General features: G+C 36.2%; 1 pseudogene; it reads right to left on the reverse strand.

Annotated features, from left to right (window-relative positions):
• Nucleotides 1-7,737: 7,737 nt before the first annotated feature.
• Nucleotides 7,738-10,533, reverse strand: LOC148296212 (uncharacterized; annotated as a pseudogene).
• Nucleotides 10,534-13,464: the final 2,931 nt, after the last annotated feature.

Below are 13,464 nucleotides of genomic sequence, written 5' to 3' on the forward strand. Positions count from 1 at the left end.
TTTTTTTTTTTTTGTCATTCGTGGTCCCTAATGTTAGTATGTGTGATCACAAATGGTCTCTGCCGTTAGGTTCCGTCAAAAACTCCGTTAGTTTGCTAACGTGACATATATATATCACAAAACATCCCTGAGGTTCACGCACTTATTACAAATGATACCTGAGAATTTTTAAAAAAATTTTATTTCAAATTCATAAAATTTTGGTTTTCTTTTTTGAATTATTTAAATATATGTATTGTATTTTAAATACACGTGACACTATATTATTGTAGATATGGGGTCCACATATATGCCACATCAACAAAATAATAGAGTTTTAAAAAAATAATTTAAAATTCGTAAAATTTAAAAATGAAAAAACCAAGGGTTTAGGGTTCATAAATGGTCCTCAAGATTAAAATCCTTTTATAAATGGTTTTATTTTTATTTTTAAATTACTTTATAAAAACTTCATTAGTTTGTTGATGTTGCATATATTTGGAGCCCACATCTTCAAAAATATAGTGTCATGTGTATTTAAAATACAATATATATATATATATATATATATATATATATATATATATATATATACAGTCCCCTTCAGTTGAGGGATCCCTCAAATAGTGTTATTTGAGGGATGGGGCGCTCAACCGTTGGATCTGTTTTAATGATCTTGTGTGGCTGAGATTGTTTTACATCTTTTAACCCGTTTTCTGCCAAATAACCCGACACATCCAATGCTGGAGAAGACCTAAGGCATGCAAGCTCTCAGATGGGAAACGAAGGAAGAGGAAGAGCCCATTGCAAGCATAAGAGAAGACCCACTCTCTCAAGATGAAGAGATGACCCACCATTTCCAACTGAGCTTGCAAGATTTCTATTTCTATAAGGTATCCACTGTCGTGGTTTTTTTCCCTTCCGAAATCTGGGTTGTGGTCATCGATTTGGAGATGTACGAGGGTTTTTCGATCTAGGTTGAGATTTCTGGGTATTTTAAAATCTAAGTTGAGATTAATCTCCAGATTTAATATGGGTTTGGGAAAATTCATGTGAATTATTATTGTTGTGCTGTTCTGATATCTGACATGGGTTTTTTTAAAATCGATTTGAAGATTTCTGCTAAAAGTTGAGATTACATCTCCAGATTTGATATGGGTTTGAAAAAATTCATGTGATTTATTTATTATTGATGTTGTTGTGGTGTTATCTGATATGGGTTTTGAATGTGGGTTTTAAAATTGATGGCAGCCGCACGAATATTTAAAACAAAAATGCTATTGTTGATATGCATCCAACCGAAAATGCAATCATATTCAGCGTTGAAATAAGAATAATGTGCAGAACTTTCTGGTTGATGACTTTAAAGTGTACTTCATGGACAATGGCAAGTGTGGCTTGTGGAATACTTGGGTTTCCATTTATATCAATAGTGCAACCATCTGAGGAGGAGCTTTAAAGGACGGAGCAAACGAGATTGATATTTTTCTTCATTATGAATCATTTACCGATCAAGAGCTTTGAAAGAGGCAACAAACATGTTCGAGTTTTTGTCATTATAATGTTTTGTAGTCTTTTTGGGTGTTGGTGTAAGCTTTTCTATTTAGATGAATAGTTGTTGGGGTCAACTTCTACAATTTATTGAAGTTCATAATCAGCTTTCCATGATTTAATTTCATATATCTTTAATCACGGCTGATGAAGGTTTAAAGTTACAATTTGTTGTTAGAAGTAGAACATATTTCACTCGTTCCTTGCTAGCTTCTTTCACAAGGGTTTGTCCTTTTCTTTTTTTGGGACAGAGGGCTTTTCCTTATGTGCTTGTACAGAAGATAATTGTGGCCTAAAATTCATGTTGCTAACAAATTCATGAACTAGTCTCGACCAGGGTACATGGCCATATTGTTGAAATCCAAGTGATCATCCTTCGTTTAATCCAAGAATCATACAACAATGAAGACAAAAAGCAACTCAATCCCAAATGGAATGAAATTTTTCAAACAACTAAATATCGCCCAAAAGAAATCCATATGCCATATGCAATCCAAACTTCATGGCATTCGCAATAACCATATGCCTGCTCAAGTAATATCCTCTAAATTGACAGCCAAGAAACAAGCCAAGGCTCGATAGATTACCACAAACACTACATATTTTGGAGAAATAATCTTCCATTTGATACAAAGTACAAATCTAAGCAAATAAAGATGATAAGAGGCAAATTAGAAGATCATTTTATCACATAGAGAACGCAATCTGACATATTGCATCAACAATTTTTATTAATACAACTAATCACAAAGTAATCAAACAAGATATGCCTTAAACAACCCTTGCTCATAGTTCAATAGAGTCGGATAAACAACAACTCAGAAAGACTTGCGCCATCTAACTACCCTAACAAAATTTTGAACCTCATATATTCCATTAATTCTTGTCTAATAAAAAATAACTCACATCTAACTGACCCTAAGAAGCCATACAACTTAGATAACCTTAAAATGGATCTCTGTCAGTGCAATCATACAACACCAGAAATATGTTGAACACAAGTAAAACTGGATATCTTTTGCCACTACTCACTAGGAGTTCAAAACATCATCCTGAAAAGACAAAGCAAATAAAAATAATTAATTCAATTTTATCAAGAACAGGCAAATTACATAGGTAGAATATGACTTGACTTACTCAAGATATATTATTACTTTGAATGAGAAGTTCCATGCCAGGAAAAAATAATATTTAATATTCTTGTGGCTGCAATCAATTTTAAAACCCATATCAGATATCACAACAACAACAACAATAATAAGTAAATCACATGAATTTTTTCAAACCCATATCAAATCTGGAGATGTAATCTCAACTTTAGCAGAAATCTTCAAATCGATTTTAAAAAAACCCATGTCAGATACCAGAACAACACAACAATAATAATTCACATGAATTTTCCCAAACCCATATTAAATCTGGAGATTAATCTCAACTCAGATTTTAAAATACCCAGAAATCTCAACCTAGATCGAAAAACCCTCGTACATCTCCAAATCGATGACCACAACCCAGATTTCGGAAGGGAAAAAAACCACGACAGTGGATACCTTATAGAAATAGAAATCTTGCAAGCTCAATTGGAAATGGTGGGTCATCTCTTCATCTTGAGAGAGTGGGTCTTCTCTTATGCTTGCAATGGGCTCTTCCTCTTCCTTCGTTTCCCATATGAGAGCCTGCTGTTGCGTAGATACAGCTGCACCAAAATGGATTCAGTTGCATCCTCAACTTGTGATACTCGCAAGTGCACGAACCGTTGGTAGTTTAGCGTATGTAAGTGCGAGGTCGATTCCACAGGGATTGGTGATTGAATGATCCAATTTAGTTTCCCTACACAAAACAGAAATGAAAAAGAAAGGAAATAAATAAAACAAGGAAGAAAGAAATAACTAACTCAAGCAAATAAGTTCCCAAGTTCAATTAGATTAATGGATTGGTTCTAGCTAAAGTATGATTAAGCCATGGTGTGTGGTCATAACCTTGTGTTCCTAATTCCCTAATTTGATCATTTGTTGTCTAACCTAAAATTAAGCATTAGGAACCCATTAAGCATAGAAGAACAATTTAAACAACCAAGCATGTATCTAATCCCTGTTGTCGAATGTCCATACATACTCTTCCTATTCATAGTTCAATTCGAATTAAAGCATGGTGTCTACTCTTAATTCAAACCAAGATAGCTAACATGCAAGCCTAAATGGTGATCAATCATTCAAACTAGCATATTAACTTATAAGCATAATGAATAAGAACAAAAACCATAATTGAAACTTGGAAACTAATCAAACTTGAAACTAAAGAAAAGAATTTACATAATGAAAAGTAAAGTGGAACTAAGAAAAACTTAAGAAGAATTTCAGCACAAATATTTCATTACAACAATTGAAAACTAGAAAATGAAACTAAGAGAATTTGAGGGAGAGAAGGGAAGGGAGCTCTAGAGAAGTGTTTGAGAGCTCCCCCCCTTGGGGTGTGTTTACAAGCTTAGAGAACTTCCCTATTTATAGGCCTAGGGGAAGTGAAAATCTGAATTCAATATGGCTAATGCATACAACACTTGTTTTATAAAATCTGAAATGGTTGATGCACTTGTATTAGAAAATCTAAATTGGGTGATGCACTTGTATTAGAAAATCTTGAATTGGTTGATGCACTTCACCAATAGATCCCACCAGCAGCCCTAGCTCATCTTCATGTCACCATGACCAAGCTTCCAACCAGAAATGATAGCTCATACCTAGCTCACCATGACCAAGCATCCAACCAGCACATGCTGAGGTCAGCATGACCAGCAACTTCAAGGGCTTACAACTTGGGCTTCTCTTAATCAAATTAGGACTTTAAGCACTCGAAATTGAAGTTCAGAATGTCTTCTTTCCAGCCATATGTTATTTGGGCCAATCCAAGGTCGGAGGAAGAAGTTAAGGCCGAAACAAATTGCTAACTCATTTTCCGCGCTGATAAGATCCATCCTGAGCATGGTTCTGTGTTTGCTAGGTAACGGACTCCAGATTTATCCAATGGGGCTGAATTTTGGATATGTTATAGTACACACCAATTGGAACAACGTTTATGAAGAATGTGGCCTCATTCGAGCTATGTAGGTTGTTGAAACAAAGCTTGAAATATGACCTACGGAACTGGACTGGCAGGGGGCTGTAGCCAAAATGAGTTTGTCTTTAAGCTCTTCATCCATTCATCCAAATTAGGCCTTAACATGCTTGAATTGCATGAATTATGCTCTCTAAAGCCATCATTATTACCTAAAGCTCAATGAACTGAAAGATAAACACAAAAAGGATTAAAAGCACAAGTTTAACTCAAAAACATAACCAAATCATAAGCTAGAAGGGTACAAAATGATATACAATTATGAACCGATCACCTGCGTGCCTTAGGTCTTCTCCAGCTTTGGATGTGTCGGGTTATTTGGCAGAAAACAGGTTAAAAGATGTAAAACAATCTCAGCCACACAAGATCATTAAAACAGATCCAACGGTTGAGCGCCCCATCCCTCAAATAACACTATTTGAGGGATCCCTCAACTGAAGGGGACTGTATATATATATATATATATATACATAAATAATTTAAAAAGAAAACCAGAATTTTATGAATTTTAAATTAAAAAATTAAAAAAATTCGAAGGGACCATTCGTGATAGGTGAGTGAACCTCGGGGATGTTTTGAGAAATATATGTCACGTTAGCAAACTAACAAAGTTTTTTTACGAAACCTAACGGCATGGACCATTTGTGATCATACATACTAGGCTTAATTATGTACATGCCCCCTGTGCTTTTCAACTTGTCTCAGATTACCACCTGTGTTTGCAAACGTCTCAAAATACCCCCCAACGTTTAAAAAAGGGTCTCAAGTTACCCGTTCCGTCAGTATTTTTGACGTTCCGTTACAAGCTTTGGGCCCCACTTCGTTTTAATCTTTAACCTCTTCGAATAAGGGTTTTTCACTTTCAGATGAGAGGAAAGAAGATAGGTATTTGGGTGAGAAGGGAGAATTTGGAGAAGGAGGCTAGGGCTTATCAAAATATGTGGTGGGGTTCGAATTTTGGGAGAATCTGGAGAAGAAATCACAGGTTGATAAAACTCTGAGGTGGAGTTCGAAATTGGGAGATTTTGGAGTAGAAGATTAGGGTTTTTAAATCTCTGAGTGGAGTTCAGATTTGGGAAAGGGGCAAGGGGGTCGCACGATTTGGGAGAAAAGGGGGAAGTGGGTCGCACGATTTTGGAGGTTTAGCTGGTTGTTCTCTCTGTGAATACACACTGAATTGAAGAATAGATAGAAACAGGAGAAGCAAGGCATGCCCAATGGTGTGATTGTGGGAAGTTAGCACGGATGCAGACTTTGTGGACTAGTTCAAACCCAGGGCGGAGATTTCTAGTCTGCCCAAAGTCAAAGGTAAGAATGTTTAAGATCAAATTTTTAGTCATTGTTTTGGGCATCACAAATTGATAGAGTTCTTATTGATGAAATATTCAGTCATTGATGAAATTGATGAAATATTCAGTCATTGATCAAATGGATCAAATTTTCAGTTATTGTTCTTGGTTGATACAGGGAAGTGGTGAAAAAGGATGTAAGTTTTTTCAGTGGTTTGATGCAGAAATGTGTGAGCGTTCAAAGTCTTTGATACCTGGTTTGCTGAGGAAGATTGTTAGGGTGGAGAAGGAAAATGCAAAGATTCGAGCAAAGTCAAAAATATTGTGGGCTGCTATGTTGCTTTCCTGGGTGGTGGTGTTTGCCATGGTGATGAATTAGGATGAATTTGGAGGAATTAAGAGTAATATGTTTTGTAATTTGGTGGGTGTAATGTGATTGAGAAGCAGTAGTTCAGTGGGCTGTAATTTGAGAACAAATGCTAATGTAATGTAGCAGTAGTTCAGTTGGTGTAATATAATCTATTTTGGTGGGAAAACAATGTAATCTGTTTTGAGTTTTATGAGTAAGCATTAATTCATTGTAATATTTGTTTAGAGTTTAGAGTTTTATTTGATCAATGATATGAATGGAAACTTGTTTAGAGGTTAGAAATGGTGACATATTGATAAGCATCATACCAAAACCAGGTTACAACCATATGTTGTTTATTGGATACCAAAAAGTCCTTTGGTACAAAAACAAGTTACTCATAGGCATATCTTATTCATGGGATACCAAAAACAAGTTACTCATAAGCATTTTTTGTTCAATGCCATATGAAATGGTTACATCAAAACAGCATATCAATATAAGCATTTTTTGTTCAATGCCATATCAATTTAAGCACAACACCAAAACAGGTTTCAACCATCACATTACATATCAAATGGTCAATTACATGCCATGTACCTGACTCAAAAACCTTGACAGACATGAAAGCCTAATAAAACCAACCATTACAGACATCAATAATCCCACAAACCAACAACCCAATTGCAACCATAATCAAACCACTAAAATCTTATAAAACTAACTAATTGTAGAATCTATAATTCCACAACATTCAAACCATTCAAAAAGAGTTTATCCTAATTCAAAAACAGGTTGCAAAAGTTGAACATCATCACATCTAAGGATGAAAAAAAGGATCTTTGACAAAATGGCTCCTCTGTTGATCTTTCATCATCCTCCTACGTTGTTGTACTCGAGATAGTTTGGCAGATTGAGATGAATCACATGTTTGAGAAGCCTGAGCTGCTTGAGATGGTTGGGATTGAGATGCTTAAGCTGCTTCAGATGGTTGAGATTGAGAAGCATGAGCTGCTTGTGATGGTTGGGATTGAGAAGCCTGCGGTGGTTGAGATTGTTGGGATTGAGAAGCCTCAGCTACTTCAGATGCCTGGGATTGAGAAGGCCCTTGGGAAGCACTTGCTTGTCTCCTTTGCCTTAGTTGCATACTTTGTTTGTCCGCTACTTTGGTCTCCACCATCTCTCATTCTTACCTAAAACAAATAATAATTAGGTAGGCATGATATGAAAATTTGAATGGTGAAAACATAGTTGAAACCGTGGCACTGACTGGAAGTTTTTCCTTGGCAACATTCCTCTTCCTAGTAGGCTTTATGTTGGGATTTCTAGGTTCCTAATAAGCAAAGTCATCAAGTCAGAAACCAAATCAAATATATTTAAATGTAAAGCAATTTTGGGTAATGACACATACCTTACAACCAATTCGATTATGCCCTTCTCCACCGCAATTGCCACATTTTAAAGGGATGCCATACCTAGGAAGCTTATATGGATTAGCAGGTTGTTTATGCTCATCAATTTTGGAGGGAGTAATGGAGCTAAATTAATCTTCATCCACTGATCTTGGCTAGTCATAGGCATAATCATTGGTTCATAGGCTCTCAAATAAGCCTTTTTCTTGTACACTGCATCACAAAAGTCCTCTGCATTCCCATGAAACCAACTTATTGCAGCACAAGCATGCAAACATGGTATTCCATTCAAATCCCAAGCACGACATGAACAAGAGTGGGCATTCAAATCAACAGCAAAGGTGCGGCCATTATGGTGCATCACTTCAAACCTATTCTGTCCAGCAGCCTTAGGAATGCACCACTGAGCTTTTCCTTTGTTTTTCTCTAATATTTTTCTAATTCTTGGCCCAACTTTTCCATGCCATTTCTCACAGTTCCATCCATCAACAACATTATATACAACCGAATTCTTTCTAGCATAGTCAAAACAGGCTTGTCTCTGGCATCCATTATGCTACGATTGAATGCCTCACAGAGGTTGTTCATAAGCATGTCACACTTGGAATCAGTCTTGAAATATGCCCTACTCCAATGCCTAGGATCTTTCTCTGCAAGCCAATCATGTGCAGGTTTAGACAATTCCAACATCTTTGTCATCTTTGCATGAAACCATGGCACTGTTGTGGCCCTAGCAATTGCTTCCATTTGCTGTTGCAAAGCAAGCCCTCTATGTTCCAAATACAAGTTTCCATGCAGATGTTTCAAACAATGTCTATGCTCTGCATGAGGGAATAGAGTATCCACAACATCTATTAAACCTTTTTGTTTGTCAGTCATAAATACATAACCATGGCTATTCCTAATATTCAGATCACCACTCAATAATTCCAAAAACCACAGCCACGTTGAATTGCTCTCATTCTCTACATATGCATACGCAAGTGGAAACATTCCGTTGTTTGCATCAACTCCCATTGCAGAAAGCACTTGCCCAGGGTGAGGCCCTTTGACATGACACCCATCCAAGCAAATCACAGGCCTACAACCATCTAAAAACCCCTTCTTGCAGGCTGCGAGACAAATGTAAATCCTCTGAAACCGTGGCCTATCACCTTCCATTTCAGATTTAATGATAACTATACTTCCAGGATTTCTGGTTCTTAACTCATGACAATAATCCCACAAAACTTCATATTGTTTACTATAAGACCCCTCTACAATGTCAACTGCCATGGCTCTTGCTCTGTACACAGTTGCTCTTGATGGTCTGTAACCATAGTCTTGGGGAACTTGCTCTATAAAAGAAGAAGCAGTCCAATTTGGATTGAGCCTTAACTGCCCAGAATATCTTTCAGCCAACCAGCTAGCAGTGGCATGTATATTTTTACTCCCCTTACTACAAACATGTGTAGGATTAAAGGTTTTCACCTGCATGTAAGTGCTACCACTCACACTTGAAGCATGGATAACAAAAGGACAGCCCTCTTCACATACTACTCTTATTTTGTTACGGTCATTATTCATAAATATCAACTCCGTTCCACAATTAATGGAGTATATCCTCACAGCTTTTCTAAACATCTCGGCAGTTGCAAACTTTAAACCTGGTTTGAAACCTAGGTTTGCCATATCAATTTCAGGTCTGAAATCTTCACCTTTTGGGATTCTATTCTTCTTCCTTTTTAGTTCACCTACTGCTCCATCTTCACTTGAAGAGCTATTTGGGCAGGTAAGTCTAGGTGACTCTTCTCCATTGTCTGACTCATCATTTTCCTTTGCATTAGGATCATTGTCAGTACAACTATGATCCACATAAACTTCAAACCACTTATCATCCTTCTTCAATAACTCAATCTCTTCATCATTATGTGCATAGTCACTGTCTTCAAAGTCTTAATGACTGCTATCATCATTCTCAGAACAAGAATATTCTGGATCACTGCTATCATTCCCCACTTGTCTTGAAGTCAGGCTCACTACTTTCAAGTACAAAACTATCACCCTGCTATTGCTTTTAGGTACCGTGCTCATACAAGCTAAAAGTGTACTATTTGATATTATTTGAATGAGTCTACCAGTTCCAAACTCTTCACCATAAAAACTCACATCATACCCATCACCATATCCCAAATCTTTAGCCATTCCATATAGCTCTAAAATGGACATATAATCAACCTCACAATAATCAAACCAGCTGACTTCACCACCCAAATAAGACCATTCATTGTCCCTTCTATTTTTAACTAGTTTACCACAACGGAAAAACTTAAATGTAACAACCTAGTCAGCATCTTCATCTGTGTAAGAGGAAGAGTCACTTAACAAATCGACAAAGGTAACAAAGACAAAACAACTATAATATTTGGCAGATTTTAGTTCAGTCTGAATACCAAGGTGTTTCTAAGGTGCTTTGTAAGGTTCAATCTAAATAAGCCATAGCACAGAGTAAAAAAGTATACCATAAAACAAAAATAATATTTGGCAGATTTTAGTTCAGTTTGAGTACCAAGGTGCTTTGTAAGGTGTTTGTAAGGTTCAGTCTAAATAAGCCATAGCAGAGAGTAAAAAAGTATACCAAAAAACAAAAAAAAACTTCAGCAACACACAAGGACCAGACAAGGAACACACAAGGGACCACATAATGCCATACCAGACCAGCACAGAATAAAAAAGTATACAACAAAACAAAACAAAAACTCCAACAACAGTCCAATGCACATGCCAAAATCAAGAAAATCGAGTGAGAATGGGTCCACTTACATATGGGTTGACAACCTCCAGATTCTCTAAGCACCACCATCTTCGCACTTTCTAGCCTTAAAGTCTAACGCTAAAGACTGATTTCTTCTCCAGATTCTCCAAAATTCGAACCCCACCTCAGATTTTGCAAAAGCCCTAGCCTTCTCCAAATCTCCCCTTCTCACCCAAATACCCAATTTCCCCCTCTCTTCTGAAAGTGAAAAACCCTTATTCGAAGAGGTTAAAGATTAAAACGAAGTGGGGCCCAAAGTTTGTAACGGAACTTCAAAAATACTGACGGAACGGGTAACTTGGGACCCTTTTTTAAACGTTGGGGGGTATTTTGAGACGTTTGCAAACATAGGTAGTAATCTGAGACAAGTTGAAAAGCACAGGGGGCATGTACATAATTAAGCATACATACTAACCTTGAGGACCACGAATGACACAAAAAAAAACATTAAGGATGCAATCTGATAGTTTCGTAAACCATAGGGACGTTTTGTGATATTAAGCCATTCAAAAATGCCCAAACAATGTGATTGGGAACTTCAATATGAGTATGGCTTAGAATAAATCACCACAAAGGGGTTTTTTTTTATTCAAAACGTCTCAATGAACTCATTCATCAACTCGAAAGGAAAAATAAGAAAAGAGATAAGAGGATAAGAGGACAAGAAGGGTCGTGACACTTCATCCTCCTCCCCCTCTATTTGGTTTTTTTTAGACTCAAAAGAGAGCGACCGGTGACAATGTCCAACAAAAAGGCTTGAGAGTTAATGCATGTTGAAAGCCCCATATTTCTCCATGCATCTATTTGCGGAGGTAGTAAAAGTCAACTCAGCAAAAGTGTAGAATTTTTTAGAACAATAGAAACTTGAATGACATGTTTACTAATCCGTAATCAGATTAGGAGGAATTGAATTGAGGAGGAGTTGGCTTGAGGAGAATTAGATTCCGAATTCCTATTGAAGTTGTTTACTAAACCATATGGATTGAGGAGAGTTAGATTCTGGATTCCTATTGAAGTTGTTTGCTAAACTAGATGGAATTGGGGCCGGAGTGGTGCTAATTACTAAAATGTCCTCATTGTTGGGTTAAAGTAGATGACAAATTTGGAATTTTAAAAATTGTGTGAGGATATAATGGGTAAAAAAATGAATTCCTAATGGTTAGTTCTTCATAAATTAAAATACCACCTCCCATTCCAAGAATTGAATTCCTCCAAATTCAGGAATTCAATTCCTAATTTGTGTGGGGTCCATTTACTTTTTAATTCTTTCATGTAAAGTAAACACAAGAATCCTTCATAATTGGAATTCAATTTATGATTCGAATTCCAATTCATGATTAGTAAACACACCAGAAGTATAATATATATATTTTTTGGTTTGAAAAACATGAAGTATATATATTTGAAAATAGAAAAACAGATATGTTTAATGCTTCAAAAAACTTATTTCAGCTGTTTTCCTCATGAAATCATTCATACATCCACATAAAGAAAAACAAAGCTTCAAAAAAACAAAATGGGTAATGTTAAGTTTGAAAGAACAAAAGTAAAAAAGGAAAACATTTGTCATTGAATTTGCTATCATCATTTGTGTGGACTTCGTAACTGAATAGGAAAAGAAAAACATCAAAAAATTGATTAAGTTGAATTGAAGAAAACAATAACTTTTGGGCTAGTTTTATAATAGTAGAGATTAATGACTATGGCAACGGTGGTGGTGGCAACATTAATGACTATGGCGGCGAGATGGTGGTGGTGATATCCGTAACAAGATGGTTGTAGTAGAGGTGGTGAAATCATATGTTGAGAATGAAAAAAAAATATCTATCAAAATTTATGGGGAAGAAAAATTTTGTAATTACCTAAAAAAAGTATAGAATCAATTGCAATTCACCATTTTATGAAGTTTCTAAAGTCATGATTAAATACATCCAAATTTCGAATTAATACACTTAAGATGTTTTTTTTTTTGTTTTTTGTTTTTTTGTTTTTTGTTTTTGTAATGAGGAACCACTACACATGGGGCCCATTGGACGCACCTAAAGGTGTCAAACAGGATGGATCGGCCCAGTACGGCATGAGTCGAGCCCGTTTAAATGAGGCACGGCATGACACAAAAGCTTGGCCCATGTTGGGTCAAAAAATGAGGTCCAATAGACCGAGTTGGCCCGTGGCCTGACATGGGCTGAGCTTGGCCCGAGCCCGCTTCAAGCACGGGCCCACTTAACTATATATTTTTTGTAACATCTAGGAAAAAATTAAAAATAAAAATAAAATAAAATAAAAGGATATTAATAAAATATGTGGTTAACTTAATTATGAGTTATAAATAAATTTAGTCTTTATATTATAAATTAATTAATTAATTATAATTATTAAAAATAAAAATAAAAAATAAAATAAAATAAAAAAAAAAGGTTTGGAGGCAACGTGTAAGCCCAGCCTTCTTCCCTCCTTCATTCCTTCCCCCTTCCCTCATACAATCCCTTCAAAAAAAATCTGGTTTGATCTCAATTGGATGAGTTGTAAACCTAGGATAGGTGAGTCACCTAGTCTAAGCTAAGAAAAATTAATTGCTAAACTAAGATAAATTTTTCGGATGAAAGAAATGGAAGTTGGGGTGAGGAAGAAAGGAGGAGATAGGAGGAAGAGAAGAAGAGAGTTTCTAAGGTGAGTTGATTTCAAAATTTCTGGTTTTAACCTTGTGGTTGTGTGATTTTAATCTCTTAAAGAATAATTTGTGTTGGCGCTAAATCTGAACAGATAGAGATGAGTGCAACTTACAATCGAGATGGACGATCGAGAGATCGATTGAATATTGGATGCCGATTCTTCCTGTCCTTGGATTCTGATCCTGAATAGAAAGAAGTCGAGACTCGTAAGGTCTATGGAACCGGTGTGGAACCAGCCTAAGACCCTCCGATGCCGAAGTAAGTTTGTTGTTTTAAGAGCTCTTGCTGTTGACTATATAGAAGTATA

This window comes from Prunus avium, chromosome 2, assembly GCF_965620075.1.
Source record: "Prunus avium chromosome 2, drPruAviu1.hap1.1, whole genome shotgun sequence".
Classification (NCBI taxonomy): domain Eukaryota; kingdom Viridiplantae; phylum Streptophyta; class Magnoliopsida; order Rosales; family Rosaceae; genus Prunus; species Prunus avium.